At 43.7% G+C, this 15,907-nt stretch overlaps 1 long non-coding RNA gene across 1 annotated transcript; it reads left to right on the top strand.

Moving 5' to 3' along the window:
* The first annotated feature begins 12,843 nt into the window (after positions 1-12,843).
* LOC109500139 lies at positions 12,844-14,895 on the top strand. The gene is made up of 3 exons (XR_002157775.2): positions 12,844-13,021; positions 14,125-14,185; positions 14,547-14,895. It is a non-coding gene; the product is annotated as an uncharacterized LOC109500139 (long non-coding RNA).
* Positions 14,896-15,907: the final 1,012 nt, after the last annotated feature.

Raw genomic sequence — 15,907 nt, 5'->3', positions numbered from 1 at the left:
TTCAAGCCCCCCATTGGGCTCTATGCTGACAGCTCGGAGCCTGGAGCCTGCTTCAGATTCTGGGTCTCCCTCTTTCTCTGCCCCTCCCCCCCGCCCCCGTCTCTCTCAAAAATAAATAAGCATTAAAATTTTTTTTAATAAAAAAATAAAAGAGGGGCTCCTGGGTGGCTCTGTTGGTTAAGTGTCTGACTTTTGACTTGGGCTCAGGTCATGATCTCATGGCTCTCGTGGTTCGTGGGATCGAGCCCCGCATTAGGCTCTGCACTATCAGTGGGATTCTCTCTCTCCCTCTCTCTCTGCCCCTTCCCCGCTCACACTCTCTGTCTCTCTCTAAATAAATAAACATTTTCTGGGGCGCCTGGGTGGCGCAGTCGGTTAAGCATCCGACTTCAGCTCAGGTCACAATCTCACGGTCCGTGAGTTCGAGCCCCACATCAGGCTCTGGGCTGATGGCTCAGAGCCTGGAGCCTGTTTCCGATTCTGTGTCTCCCTCTCTCTCTGCCCCTCCCCCGTTCATGCTCTGTCTCTCTCTGTCCCAAAAATAAATAAACGTTAAATAAATAAACATTTTCCAAAAATTTTTTAAAAGAAAACAGTGATGTTAGACTCCCAAGTAGTCTTGGTCTTGGAGAGCCAAGGGGCTGTCTTGTGACCCACCCCGCTCCCTCGGTTGAGTCAATACTCCCATCCTGGTGGAGGGGGGACTTGAGACCGCCAAAAGCCCTGATAAGAAGCCTGAAAAGACGGAAAGAATCCAAGTGAATCGCCTTCATTTATTTTACCAACAAAACTTCATTGTCAGATGCATCGGGAGAGAGAAAAGGCCGAAGTCATGGGAATGAAAACCAGGGTTCCAAGGTCCAAGTCATTTCAAGGTACAAGGTGAATTTTTAAAACAGTTTTCAAAAAGCTTCAATCTTTCCCTAAGCTCTGCCTGTGTGCATATTTATGTACCGTCAGCTCCCCGTATAGTTCAACTGCAAGTAGTTAAATGCTAATTAGAGCTAGGTCGCACCAATCAGCTTTGTAAAACGTAAAAAGGTGCCAGGTAGGGTGTCCCCTGGCCTGGCCAACTGACAGGCCTTTCCCATCAGTAGTCCATAATTTAGGATGTGGCCTCAGGTGGTTCTTGATCATCTCATTAGAGCTACAGTGAGAAGCTCACTAGAGATTTAAATTCTCAGGCAGGAGGCCCCTCAGGCTAAGGTGAAAAAGCCCAAGAACTCAATGCCATTACCCCATTAAATGTGGGATGAAAAGTAAGCTGGAAATTGAGCTGGTTTGAAAACCTGGCAGAAAAAAAAGAACTGAGAACCACCCAGAACTGGCCCCTCCCAGAAGGATCTGACATTTGGAACGCAAAGCTGTAGCACGGCTCAACCCAGAGGTATTCTGGAAATGAGTAAGAAGAAAAGGCAAAGAATCCCAGCACCCAGAATATCAGAGCCTGTAAGACCAAACTATCTAAGAAAACAGAGAAAATTAAGCATCTAAGCCTATGTTCTATCTAAGATTAATGTTTGAGGCTTTGTTTGTTACATCATTCTACTCTGAGTTCATGTACAGTCAACTAATTGGCTTGAGACCCACCCCCCACCAAGCCTTCTCATTTCTTCTTTTCCAAGACTTTCTTCCCAACCAAAAGAATAGCCAAGGTATCTCTACGGTCCCAAAAAGCACGTAGTTGGAACATGTAGGAGGTAATTATCACCATACTTGAGTAGGTCACGCAGTGGCCCCGATAACTCAAAAGAAAATGCTTATCTAATTTTATTTTTTTAATGTTTTCATTATGTTCATTTATTTTGAGAGTGTGTGTGTGCATGTGTGTGTGTGAGTGGGGAGGGACAGAGAGAGAGGGAAACAGAATCCGAGGCAGTTTCCAGGCTCTGAGCTATCAGCTCGGAGTCGGATGCAGGGCTCGAACCCATGAATGTGAGATCGTGACCTGAGTCGAACTCAGATGCTCAACCGACTGAGCCACCCAGGCGCCCCTAATTTTAGAGTAAAACAAACAAATTTTAAAAAGTCATAAGCCCAATGGCAAGACAAGGAGATGAAAACGAATCAATCTATTTAAAATCGAATCCTTGGTTCAGTGCCAGCATTAAAGATAGGCTTAAAAAAAAAAACCAAAACCCTCCATCTTTGAAGGAAACGACGAAATCAACAAAATCTAGGACCTATCAGATAGGGATTTGAATGGGGCTGTTTTCTCCTACACACTAAAAATCCCATGTCTGAGGCACTCCAATTCCTAAAGGACAGCTTCCCCAGCACCCACAAGAAATGTCCCATTGAGCTCAGTGCTGGCAGCACGGAGCCTACTTGGGATTCTCTCTCTCCTTCTCTCTCTGCCCCTCCCCGCTCACGCTATCTCTGTCTCGCTGAAAATAAATAAATAAACTTAAAAAAAATTTTTTTTTGAGAAAAAATTTTAAAATATGTTCCATTCAGGAGACTCCAGAAATAGACCAGCATTATGCAATTTCACTTATTGGAAGGTTAGTGCCCCTAGAGATGACCCCTCAAAGTGAAACAGGTTAAAGATCAACTCTAGCCAATGCCGAAACATCAACTCTAGCCAATGCCGGATTAATCTAATGTTACACAATATGAAAAAAACCTTGAACATGATCTCATCATGGACATGCCCAAGGTTTATTTAAGTAAATAGATCTCCACCTATATTACTTGGGCTGTGTGCCACCGCTAAAGCAATGGAAATTCTACCTCTCGGAGCATCAGTACTGGTCCTGCTGTAGGGTGACGTGGTGGTGGTTTAGATGGGAGATTTCCAGAGGGGCATCAAGGAAAAAAAAAGAAGAAAAGAAGAAAAGAAAAGAAAAAAATATATATATGTACATGTACACACACATAAACACCATATCCTAGAAAGAGCACTGGACAGTTGACTATTGCCCTAAATATTTTCTGTGGAGCACCAGTAGACCAGAAGATGGTAATAGGTCCTTGCCTAATCCCAAACCCACATTGCCCATTGGTGATGTAGACAATAAGCCTGGAGAAGACTGTCCCCTAGAAGGGGGGGACCTACTAACATCAGTGGATATTTTTCAATGATCTTTGTCACAGAATTGGACCCTTGATATCTCGGAAGGATTTTTTAAGTTCACAAGGCTCTCCATAAAGATCAGTCTGCGTACCTTAGAAGACCTCTCATTTATGTCTCATGTAAGCGTTAATGTTAGGGCCTCTTGGACATCCACTTTTTAAGTGTTTAAGTAAATCTGTTACCTGGTAAAAAGTGAGTAATAAAAATAGTCATCATTTATTGAACACTTATTATGTGCCAGCCATGACTCTAAGTTCTTTATCTATTAGGTCATATAGTCATCACATAATTCTATCTATAAGGAAAAAACTGTATCTCAAGATGAGGGAATTGAGGCATTAAAAGACCAGGTCCTTTCAAAAGTTTCATAAATAATGAAACTAGGGCTTGGATCTGGATAAGGCATTCCGAAGTCGTGCATTTCTCGCTCTGAGAGGTCCAGAAAATAAAAATAGCTACACAAGGTATTGAAAAACTGGCCCCTTTTCATGTATAATAACTTTAATTCTGTTTCCTCTCAACAGAGACCGTGAAGTACAGGGAGTAACTGCACATTCTAGCAGGAGACTGCCCATAAATTCCCGGCGGCCACCTACCAGTTCCGCGACCTGCTTACGATAAACTCTGTGATGTGAGTAAGTCACCAAATTGTTCTGTGCCTCAGTTTCCTCAGGTGTGAAATCGGGATAATGATGCTAATGGTTCCAACCTTATAGGGTCGTTGTGGGGCTCAAATAAGTAAATACACAGGAAGCACGTAGAAGAGTGTCAGACACATAGTAAGGGCTATATAAGCATAAACTATTGTCACTAAGAATTTCAGTGAGAAAGCGTTCGTCCAAAATGCTTTCAAGAACCATCACTGAATACATAATAAGCATTCCTTTCAGTGACGTATTCCTACATTTGCAAAAGTCACCACGATAATACAGGACCTACCCCAGAACACTAAATCCCCCCTTTCCATGAAACCCGGATTCTTTCCCCAGTGATGGTAGAGGTCATGGGCACTGTTGGTGAGGAAGGGGTGAGTGAGCAGAGGGAGGACTGGCCTCTGCAGAAGAGCAAGAGGCTGACCACCGCCATGGCAGAGACAGTGTCAAGAATTGATTTCAAATCAGGTTCTTAAGGATAATGTTGAGGATAATTATAATCATTATTGTTATTGTCATTATACCTTGCAATTACCTTGGCTTAATTAGTTCAAGCTTGTGAAGTGCTTTGAGATCCTCAGATGAAAGGTGCCAAGAAGAAGGGTCATTATTTTTCTACTCCTTTCATCCAAGGTGATTATAGCTCTTCATAAGCATTAATTCATCCTCATCACAGCCCTAGAACGTAGATAAGTGTAGGAGTCATCCACACTGGGTCCAAGAGAGACATTTACTCAAGGGGTTTAGTGGGAGCCATTCAGTAGTCAGTCTGGCTGGTGGGAGGCCCCCAAATCACAGGGCTTTGTGACTTGAGCACCTGAAATCTGGGCAAGCCTGTTTTCTGAAGGCTTGAACCAAATGTGAAGGCTTTGTTCAAATTTGTTACATGGAATTTGCAACACTTCAATGAGGGACAATACTGACATGGCCCAATTTTTTAAAATGATTATGCAGTTTATAGCCAGAGAGATATAGCCTCAACTTCTTCGTCATGAGGTGAGGAGTAGAGAAAAATAAAACCCTTATCTATTATTTGTCAATGACCAGGCAACTTGAGCATCATTTTCTCATATTCTGTAGTAAAGGATTTTCCCGAGGTCACAAAACTATGGAGCCTAAACTTCATTCAAAACCATAGACTGAGTCTGATTTTCACTAAGATCTGTTAATTGTGGTCTTTTTCCCTGCCGTGAATCCCCCCACTCTAGGATGAAGGGTACGTGTGAATAAAACACTGTGAAACAGGAATTGTAGAGAAGGAAGTAAATACTCTTTTCAATAGAACTTTTGGAGAGATTTCTCTGACTTCAAATCCATTTTTAGCACAAATATCCAATGCGCAAAAGATTTGTTACAAGTAGGTTGTGTTTCCTACTGACTCCCAAGGAAAGAGAGAGCATTTTTTTTCAACGTTTTTTTTTTTTATTTTATTTTATTTTTGGGACAGAGAGAGACAGAGCATGAACGGGGGAGGGGCAGAGAGAGAGGGAGACACAGAATCGGAAACAGGCTCCAGGCTCTGAGCCATCAGCCCAGAGCCTGACGCGGGGCTCGAACTCACGGACCTCGAGATCGTGACCTGGCTGAAGTCGGACGCTTAACCGACTGCGCCACCCAGGCGCCCCAAGAGAGAGCATTTGAGAAAGGATTTAGAGGGATGTTGAATCCACTTGTGTTCCTTTATTATTGAAGCGTTGGGAGTTTTGTTCCTTTTGTTTAGAAATGTATACGAATGTGTGATATCCTGGTGTACATCAGACTGTGTCTTAAGACCACAGCAGGAAATAAGGCAGTCCCTGTCCCTGCTGTCACAGAGTGTCCTCTGTGTCTCTGTGTCACATCTCTGTCCTCTTTACAAGAGGTGGCTGCATCCTGGGAGCAGTACTGGTAAGGATGAGATAGACAAGCTACCTAATCTGTTTGGAGCTAGACCACACTTAACAGGCACAAGGAACATTATTACTACACGGTCACAAATACTGATGCCTATTATTTTTATTATTATTACCATTACTATTGCTGCTATCATCAAATATAATAAACATAATTACCATTGGCCATTCATCAAGAATTACAAAGCACAACCTCAAAACAGGCTCCACCAAAGGTTTATGACTTAGATAGGCAACAAATGAAACCCCATCTAAGAACCACAGTTTGAATGACCAGAATCTGTTGGGGTTTTTTTCACCACAGATTGCTTTTCAAAGAAGGTACAGAATTGCTCACTAAATGTGTTTGCAAGCCAAGGGTCTGCTTTCTCTGTCAGTAAAAGGAAATCCTTCAAGACACCGCTCTACTGCCTTTCCCAGAACTTCTTGGCATATAGTAAGTGTTCAGTAAAATGTGTTGCCCTCAAACAGAACTACATCAACACATGTGTTCTAGGTAGAATAATTTATTTAGGGCTAAAGGGTCACTAAGACAGGGGCGTCTGGGTGGCTCAGTCAGTTCAGCATCTGGCTCTTGATTTCAACTCAGGTCATGATCTCATGGCTCGGGAGCTCCAGCCCCACACTTGGGGTTCTCTCTCTGTCCTTCTGTCTCTGCCCCTCCCTTGCTCTCTCTCCCCCACTCAAAAAACAAATAGACTACAAACATTTTTAATAAAAAAATACAATAAATAAAAATAAAATGTCACAAAGACAAAGACTCATTTTTAAAATGCACGTCAAGAAAAAGTAAACAAATAAATAAAATGTACTTCAGTAGTTAAATTCATGCTCTATGCTTTAGATTGTATCGGGCCCTTTCCAATGGTCCTTCACTGATTGCCAGTTATTATAATTCTAAGTATCATGAATTGTCAAAATCCTAAGACTCGAATGTCATCTCACCAAAGGGCTGAGGTCCCATTAGCCACTATGCTAATCCCGACGTGTGCAGACATCCTAAAATGAGTGGATGAATGATACCCTAAAAGAACCAGTTTGCCATGCCAGCCCAGCACATGACAAGGCCTCTTTTCCAATCTCAGTTCGTTAAAGACTGAAAACATTCCCCCACGGCACATATGAAACGCCCTCTCAAGAGACGTGTTTAGGGCAAGTGTTCGAATACACGCTACCAAGGGTGACAGTGTGGGAGAACCCAGCTAACGTTAAATGACGCTAAACTCACCGAGTAACAAGCAAAATTACTAATGCTCACCTAATGTTCATCTCTAAAGGGTTCTACTGCTTTACTTAATAATTTAAGAAGTAGTCCATCAAAGTTGCTTAGATCTAATTAGTATGAAAGAACCAGGCCTTTTGATACTCTAAGTACCATCTTCCCATCAAGAACAACTTTAATTTGTTCGGTCAATTAGCTTAGGAATGTACAGATAGATTGACCTGCCTCCTGTTCACCTGTAAACACATTGTGGCCATCATGCTGCATCTGCCCCCCCAGATCCATACTTCACCCCTCTTTACCCTGTTCTGTAGGCTGGGCGGCTTACCTCTGTAGACCACGACTCGTGATTTCCCTTGGCCTCTGACTTCTGGGTGGGTTTGGTCAACGTGAGGGACCTGAGAAATCATGAAAGGAAGAAGGAGAGAGAGATTAGGATATGGGGAGCATGGTCTTTCTTCTTCCCTCAAGGTGACAATTCTAACAGCAGTGCCTTCCTCTGACCACAGGCCACCCCCTTCCATGCCTCCTGCTCTCATAAGGTTCCAGTAGCCCTGTCCTCTCCCATGCCACTCTAGAGCAGATGTGGTAATGGCTTTCTCTGCTTCTAGACCCTGGATGCCTCATCATTTCTTAGAAGTTCTCTTAACTGTACCCCCCACTTTTCTAAACAGTCCCTTTATTAAATTCACTTCCGTTATCCCTTTGAGTGTTCCATACGTGTTTCCTGCCAGCATTCCAACAGATATAAATCTCCCTGAGTTCTTCACAGGATCACCCCATTTTTCTCACTATGGCCCTCGAATCGGGCATGATAGAATGCGTTAGTTGTAATAATGAGTGAAAGTGTAGATATATAACAAGAACGTGCCAGATGTTAATATAAGTGTCTGCAGAGTTGTAATGAGGCATGCGTGTATGGTCACTTTAACTCCAGCAATCTATTTGCTAAACTATTCTATAATGGCCTAAGTTAACATTAATAGATGTTTTCTGTCCTGGATATCAACTTGACTAGCCACTGTTATCTCGTCCTGAACAGGAAGGTTCTATTCCAATATGGACAGAAGGGTAAGGATTCATCTGCCCAGTTCTATGTCTTTCTAGGCCAATACCCAGACTCACAGTTTTTGTTGGGTTTTTTGTTTGTCTTTTTGTTTGTTTGTTTTTAATTTTTATTTTAGAGGGAGAGAGAAAGCGAGCAGAGGAAAGGGGCAGAGGGAGAGAGAATCATAAGCAGGCTTGTTTCAGAACCCAATGTAGGGCTCGATCCCACGACCCTGGGATCATGACTTAAGCTGAAATCAAGAGTCAGATGCTCACTTGACTGAGCCATCCAAGTGGCCCAGGCTCACCATTTTTGAGGCAAACATTCCTTAAATAGCTTTTTCCCACACTGACAGACATGTGTACACCCACCCACACACACACACACACACACAAGTTGCATCCAAGTTGGTTAGCATACAGTGCAACAATGATTTTATGAGTAGATTTCTTAGTGCCCCTTAGCTGTTCAGCTCTTCCTCCCCCACAACCCCTCCAGCAACCCTCTGTTTGTTCTCTATATTTAAAGAGTCTCTTATGTTTTGTCCCCCTCCCCGTTTTTATACTATTTTTGCTTCCCTTCCCTTGTGCTCATCTGTTCTGTGTCTTAAAGTCCTCACATGAGTAAAGTCATATATTTGTCTTTCTCTGACTAATTTCGCTTAGCATAATACCCTCCAGTTCCATCCACGTAGTTGCAAATGGCAAGATTTCATTCTTTTTGATTGTCAAGTAATACTCCATCGTGTATATATGCCACATCTTCTTTATCCATTCATCCGTCGATGGACATTTGGGCTCTCTCCATACTTTGGCTATTGTTGATCTTGCTGCTATAAACACAGGGGTTCATGTACCCTCCTCGAAAGAGCACACCTGTGTCCCTTGGATAGATATGTAGTAGTGCAATTGCTGGGTCATAAGATAGTTCTAGTTTTAATTTGCTGAGGAACCTCCATACTATTTTCCAGAGTGGCCGCACCAGCTTGCATTCCCACCAACAATGCAAAAGAGATCCTCTTTCTCCGCATCCTTGCCAACATCTGTTGTTGCCTCAGCTGTAAATGTTTGCCATTCTGACAGGTGTGATGTGATATCTCATTGAACACACACACACACACACACACACACACACACACACTTCTTAAATCAGAGTGTTTGGTACAATGGTTTTCTTCCTATCAAGCTAACTTGGAATGTGCTCCTCCAGACCATGTCTGAACTCCAATGCCACCTCCACACCCCGCCCAGTCAAGCACACACTATGGTAACAGGGCTCCCCTGTGAGGCCTCCTGAGCCCATATCCTTCCTTTCTCCTGGGCGTCTATTCTAATGGACCTTGGCTATTGCTTTTGGTCCCTAATCCAAGTTCAGTCTCCACTGACCTAGAAGGTGCTTTGTGCCATACCTATGATCACTTCAGATCTCCTAAATGCCTCCAGCTCCCCGATTTCTGAATCTCCTCCATCTAGGTGCCCCACTGTCACAGTCTTCTCGGCCCTTGGGCCACCACATTACTACATCTTGGTTGTCTGGTGCTGCTTTTCTGATCCATGACTAGATGTGATACTTGGAGATGGAGTTCTAAGTACTGCCTGCCTACTTAATCTCTGTCATCCAGACCCTACCCATCCCACAGACTTCCTTCCATTCCCCGCCCCCCAAACGGTGCCTGACCTGTCTGAGTAGATGGGCGCCATGTTGCTTTCCCAAACTGATACTCCTTGAACTAGTGTTCTCAAAGGGGTTATAGAGCAAAGAGTAAAGTTCTGGAAATGCCACAAGAGGATACGACATGGACTCATTCAAACCATCCTCCAAGGCAGCCAGTGGCTGCTTTGTTGTGACAGAAAAGCTGGTTTGAGGCTATCCTGTGGAATCTCCTCACAAAGCATTTTATCTCAGTGAATCTATTTTTTTTTTCCACACGCAAAGGTGAAGGTTAGAAGCCAGACTCTGTCGAAACTAGTTCATTACAAATATGAGCAGACTATTATTTGGTGACGAGAAGTATATAAAGCGAAATGAATTACACAGAAGCTTATGTAAAGTACGGAGGATACATTCTGAAGGCAAGTCCCATTACCCCTTAAAGTTGCCACCAGATGAATCATTTTCCTGAATGCGCTTGAGTGGCATAAGAAACTTCACAAAATGAAGACTTGCATTCAAGGGTAATATATGTCAATTGTTAACTGTGTAATAATTCAATAGACCAAAGCGATATGTAGAATATGTAATAATCACAGAGCCCAGCACCCAATAAACAAGAGTATATTTCATACATGAGTAAATGCCAAATTCAACATTCATTTACACCTGGTGGAATAATCATCAGAATGTCTGCTAACTCATCCCAAAGGATACCTCCTGCCTAAGGCCACCACTGGTCTACATTCTGCCCCACGTAACCCTACCCACCTTTGGCTGGTGTTGAGTGGGTGAGGAATAAGCACCTGACCCAGAGGGACCCACACCATAGTCTGTCTGTACAAAACCCGTGTCCTGGGGCCTCATAATGAACTGGTATAATCCAGTTCCCTCTTGGGGATTGAAAATAAGGCCACTGGGCTATAGAGGCCATCTGGGCCTAGTGAGAGCCAAAATTACGAGAGAGCAGAAATTCTGGATGAACAGACATATGAGGCATAGCTGAGTCACTTTAATCACAGAGCACTCAAGTGATGAATCATAATCCCGTGCTGCTCAGATCCAGAATCACCGTCTCACTGAAGTCCATGTGAGACTCAGCCATATTAGAGTTCTGGAGCTTAGAGTCCATAACAATCATTTCCTTGCACTGGCTCCCTCCTTACAATGCTCCTTGAGCTAGCTTGAGTGGGTCTCCATTCCTCTTCACCAAAACATGATCTCAAGCCCTGATAAAAAAAAAAAGCATATAAGCTTTTTTTTTTTATAAGTATCACATATAAGCATAGGTGATACTCTAAAGTTTTAAAAATCAAAGTGAATATTTTATCTCCTCCTGGTTTTTTTTTTTCTCATAGCCAGAGAAGCCAATAGAACTATCATATGCTCAGAGCCACAAAACATCTGCATACCCCTGAATTTCAAGGATGATGAGAGGATGCGTTGGTCCTTACACGTGGATTATTCAGGTAACTGCCTAACCTATGTGATGTTTGGGGGGAAATGAAGGGTCTTCAGCCACACGCACACAAATCTCTGCCGGAAAGCATTATGTTTCAAAACTTTTAGTTTCATCTCTTGTGTTTGATCATTTGATTCATTTAATAAAAATAGTCCAAGGGTGAGAGAGGCTTAATTCTTTAAGTACTGGTAGTCATTTACACTTTAGTTAGATTAAAGAAGAGTTTTTGCTGAGGGCAAAGGAAAGAGCCTGAGGGACCCTGAAGAAAGGTAACATGAAGACAGCACAAAGTAAGAAAAAAGATTAGGAAGCTGACCTCACACCTTGCGGTGTTTCCTAAAATCAGACCTTGTAGTTTGGGGTAAAGACTATTACCAGAAACTTTCACTTTGCTGCTGCTTATTAAGCATACACTCACGGCCCGATTGGCCTTATAAATCAAGTTCACGTTTGGTAGAACTACTTCCCTTTCCCTCACCAACTTACTTACTCTTCCCACCAAAGCTCATCTGTCACATTTGTTTCTGACTGTCTAGGGAGCCCCTCCCCCCCTTTTTTTCTGAGTATGAAGGACAAGAAGTCCCACAGGACTGTTATGACTCATGCTTGGAAACCAGGATGAGTGCCGTGTCTATTTTTAAAAGATAATTACAATACGTACGGCACTAAAGTCAGCCATCCAGTATTTTATTTATTGTCTTTGTAAGCAGATGGCCCTCAGAGTGTTTAAGCACATTTGAACACGCAAGATCCATTATTTATGGCACGAGGCAGCGAACAGAGGCCGGACTTCATGTGGGCCATTAGCAGGTACCGAAGGACGAGGACACCAGAAGGCAGCCGGCTTCCATGCAGCCAGAGAGAAAGACGTCCTCTGGACACATTAGTTCTCTAGTCACCGCGCTGTTGGACGAAAGCACACCGCCATTTCCACCAGAAACACTGTATAGATTTCTGTATGTGTGAACCTGTCTCTTCCTGCTTGGCCAGAATTCATTGGCAAACATGCAAGTTGAAAGAAAGAAAGAACTTTAGAAAGAAAGAAAGAAAGAAAGAAAGAAAGAGAAAGAGGAAGGAAGGAAGGAAGGAAGGAAGGAAGGAAGGAAGGAAGGAAGAAAGAAAGAGGAAGGAAGGAAGGAAGGAAGGAAGGAAGGAAGGAAGGAAGAGAAAGGAAGGAAGGAAGGAAGAAATGAAAGAAAGAAAGAAAGAAAGAAAGAAAGAAAGAAAGAAAGAAAGAAAAGAAAGAAAGAGAAAGGAAGGAAGGAAGGAAAGAAAGAAAGAAAGAGAAAGGAAGGAAGGAAGAAATGAAAGAAAGAAAGAAAGAAAGAGAAAGAAAGAAAGAAGAGAAAGAAAGAAAGAAAGAGAAAGAAAGGAAGGAAAAGAAAAAGAAAGAAAGAAAGAAAGAAAGAAAGAAAGAGAGGAAGGAAGGAAAAGAAAAAGAAAGAAAGAAAGAAAGAGAAAGAAAGAAGAAAGAGAAAGAAAGAAAGAAAGAAAGAAAGAAAGAAAGAAAGAGGAAGGAAGGAAGAAAAAGAAAAAAAGAAAGAAAGAAAGAAAGAGGAAGGAAGGAAGGAAAAGAGAAAGAAAGAAAAGAAAGAAAGAAAGAAAGAAAGAAAGAAAGAAAGAAAGAAAGAAAACCCACCAGACTTTGGGTGTCTGTTACCAAAAGAATGTAAACGCCCAGGGAGCGGGAAGGGGGACTGAACTCGGAGACAGAATGAGAAAAAAAATAAAAACTAATAACTTTCTTAAAAACAAGCGATGGCCTGACCCCCCTCCCACCCCCACCCTCCCTCCTTCTCTCCCGGTCTCCTCTCCTTCTTTATTATTGATACCTCTCTGCTTTTTGATCCACGCACGCCTTTGTTTTGGCTTCCCAGGTGCCAAGGGAAAACGGCTAGCAGTGAGTGCGTTCGTTTCCCGGCCTCCCTCGGCAGCCAGCCCCTCTGGCTCAGCCAGCTGGATCACACTGAATTAGTCAAGTACTTCATTACCGACCCTCTCTGCACATTTTGCTCCAGGTAATAAATGCCCAAACGGGAGCGCCCGTGCCTTCTGCGGCACTGCCTGTGAAGGTCCAGGGACCGGGCCAGATCTGCAGAGCAGCTCGGTGCCCCGCGAGGGAGGGCGCCGCTTTGCACCCTCGCCCCGGCCGGGCGGTGCGTCCCCATCTCCGTCCAGGCCCGCTTCCCCGGGCAGAGCGGCTGATGACGCGCGCGCAGCCGGGGAGCCCTCGGGGATGGCTCGGTGCTCCGAGTGGACCCAGCGCGGCCCAGCCCGGCCGAGGGGCAGTGGGGCGGGGGGGGGGGGGGGGGCAGCCCGATTACCACGCTGGGCTAGATGTCGCGCTCCGTGGACTTTAACAGGCAGCCGGGACCTGGGGACCAGAGGCGAGGCCGTTTTGACAATGGGATGACAAAGAGCAGATCCCGGGCTTGGTGTGTAAAGCCACAGGGTGGAATTTAAAAAATAATAATAATAATAATAATAATAAAGTGGCCACCCTTCAAGAGTCATGTCAGAATAAATCATGATGTTAATTGTCTGGCCCCTTCCCCTTTGTTAGCTTATGTCCCGGAATAAGGCTGCTTAACCTTCGGGGGAAATTGGATCCAGGTTGAGATCTTCAAGGCCAGGCAAATTTTCTCCGCAGAACTTTCCTGGGGCTGCATGGGTCCCCCTCGCCACCCCCACCCCCTCCCCCCCAACGGCCTTTCCCGGGAAGACTTGCTGTTGAGTTTACTGCTGTAGGGAGGCAACGCTTCCAGGGTTGTTGTTTTTTTTTCTGGCTGGCGGTTGGCACGGTACCTAAACCCTGGCCACCAGAAGCAACAGGGTTGAGCTCTGCTCTGGTCCTTTAAGGACATTAATTAATTTAATGCACATTAAGGAGCCTTTTAGGGTGACCACGATGACAACGTTAGAGAATTCTAAATGCATTTAAGACAGTCGTCTAAAGACTAGCATTTCAAAGACAACACTGGCTCAATGTAAATTAATGGGGGGAAATGACGTCTAGGCAAGGTAAGAATTCAAGGGAGGCGTGCAAGCCCTTTTTAAATCAAGGTGTTTTGTTGTTTTGTTTTGTTTTGTTTTGTTTTGTTTTCATCCTGGCGTATTGCAGAAAGGTCCATGGAGGCAGAGAGGATGTGCAGATCAAATAAGAAAGGAGAAGGAGGTCTGAGGTAAGAGAAGGGGCCCCCTCCTCCCCCACCTCCATACCCCCCCCCAGTACCCCAGGTAGGTAAGGAGCAAAACAAGAGAAACCAGGTTCCCTGGCCACCAGGATCCACACTGCAGCATTTAGATAAAAACATCAGCGGCAAAATACTGCTAAATTAATCCAACTTCTTTTGATTATTGATGTCCTACTGTTTTGTGCCTGAAACAACATACAAGATGCATCAGTCATTTATAAATTATTCATTCAGTTATTTTGGCAGCGGTGTCTTTCCATTTATCAACTGATAAATGTTCAGAAGATAAGAAGGGTAATTTTATAGCCCCTTGACATTTACCTTTGACATGATTTTCATATTTAATAAGGGAAAAACACTAATGAAATACATGTGACGACACCGAAGGCATCGCAGATTAACACCAGCGAAATGAGCCACGGGCACCTGATCTCCCAGCTTTGGCCAGAACCTCCTAGAAACTCACCAGCTCTCTACTGTTCCTTGCTTGGCAGTCTCTCTCAGCTGTACCTGCGTAACAGAAGGAGACACAACTGGGGATTTTGCTTTTGTTTTGTAGTTTGCTTGTTGTTTATTTGTTTGCTCTGAGTAGTTTTACTCTGGTCTGAACAGGGAGAAGGCACTCTGTGCATTTTTGGTTTTTGGCAGGGCGCCGGTCTAAACAGTTTATTTTCTAAAATATATCTATCTGCCAATTATCATATGTTTTCACTGATATGTGGATCTTGAGAAACTCAACAGAAGACCACAGGGGAAGGGAAGGGGGAAAAAATAGTTACAAACAGAGAGGGAGGGAGGCAAACCAGAAGAGACTCTTAAATACGGAGAACCAACTGAGGGTTGGTGGGGAGAGAGGGGAAAATGGGTGATGGGCATTGAGAAGGGCACTTGGGATGAGCACTAGACTTACGTGAAGTATAAATACCTATCAAGAGAATAGTCTCAATGGATTCCAGAAGGAAAGTGGGGAAGACAGACATTTTTATCTGGCTGTCCTCTGGATATAAAACGTCCTCGAATCCTACAGCAACTGGGATGCCAGGCAGAAAACCAAAGCAGGAATTCAGGAATAATACCTCACAGGTGAGTTTATCAGGATCGGAACAGCAAAGTGCATGAGAGTGTTCGCAAACAATAATGTTACACAACTATTAGTCCCATTTCACTCGCAAGACTATGATTTCCTTGAGAAAAAGGAACCAAATTGTACACATATTAGTATGCTCATGACCTAGTACAACCTCAGGCAATCAATAGGCATTTAATAAATATATGTTTTACATAGTTAGCATTTATTGAGGGCTTACCATCTGTCAGGCACTGTATTAACACTTGGCATGAATTATTCCATTTCCTCAGCCTTACAATACTACCAAGATTAGTTCTCAAGGCTATAAAGCATTGAGAGATTAGGGAAATGACGGCACCTGGGTGGCTCAGTCAGTTCAGCGTCCAACTCTTGACTTCGGGTCAGGTCATGATCTCATAGCTTGTGATTTCAAGCCCTGCGTCAGTCTCCGTGCCGACAGCACAGAAAACCTGACACCACAACCACACAGGCCACCTCTTGGGTTAAACATATAAGATGAGAATGGAGAAAGAAGGTGCCGGGTCCAAGAAGAACTAGGACAAAGCTGGCTTGATTCTGCCACTGGCTAGCGTCCATTAAGTTCTTCACATATTACTGTACCAAGGGCCTCAAGCAGCAGC

The sequence above is a fragment of the Felis catus genome, chromosome B2 (assembly GCF_018350175.1).
Source record: "Felis catus isolate Fca126 chromosome B2, F.catus_Fca126_mat1.0, whole genome shotgun sequence".
NCBI lineage: Eukaryota > Metazoa > Chordata > Mammalia > Carnivora > Felidae > Felis > Felis catus.
This window is presented reverse-complemented; position numbering and strand designations above follow the sequence as displayed.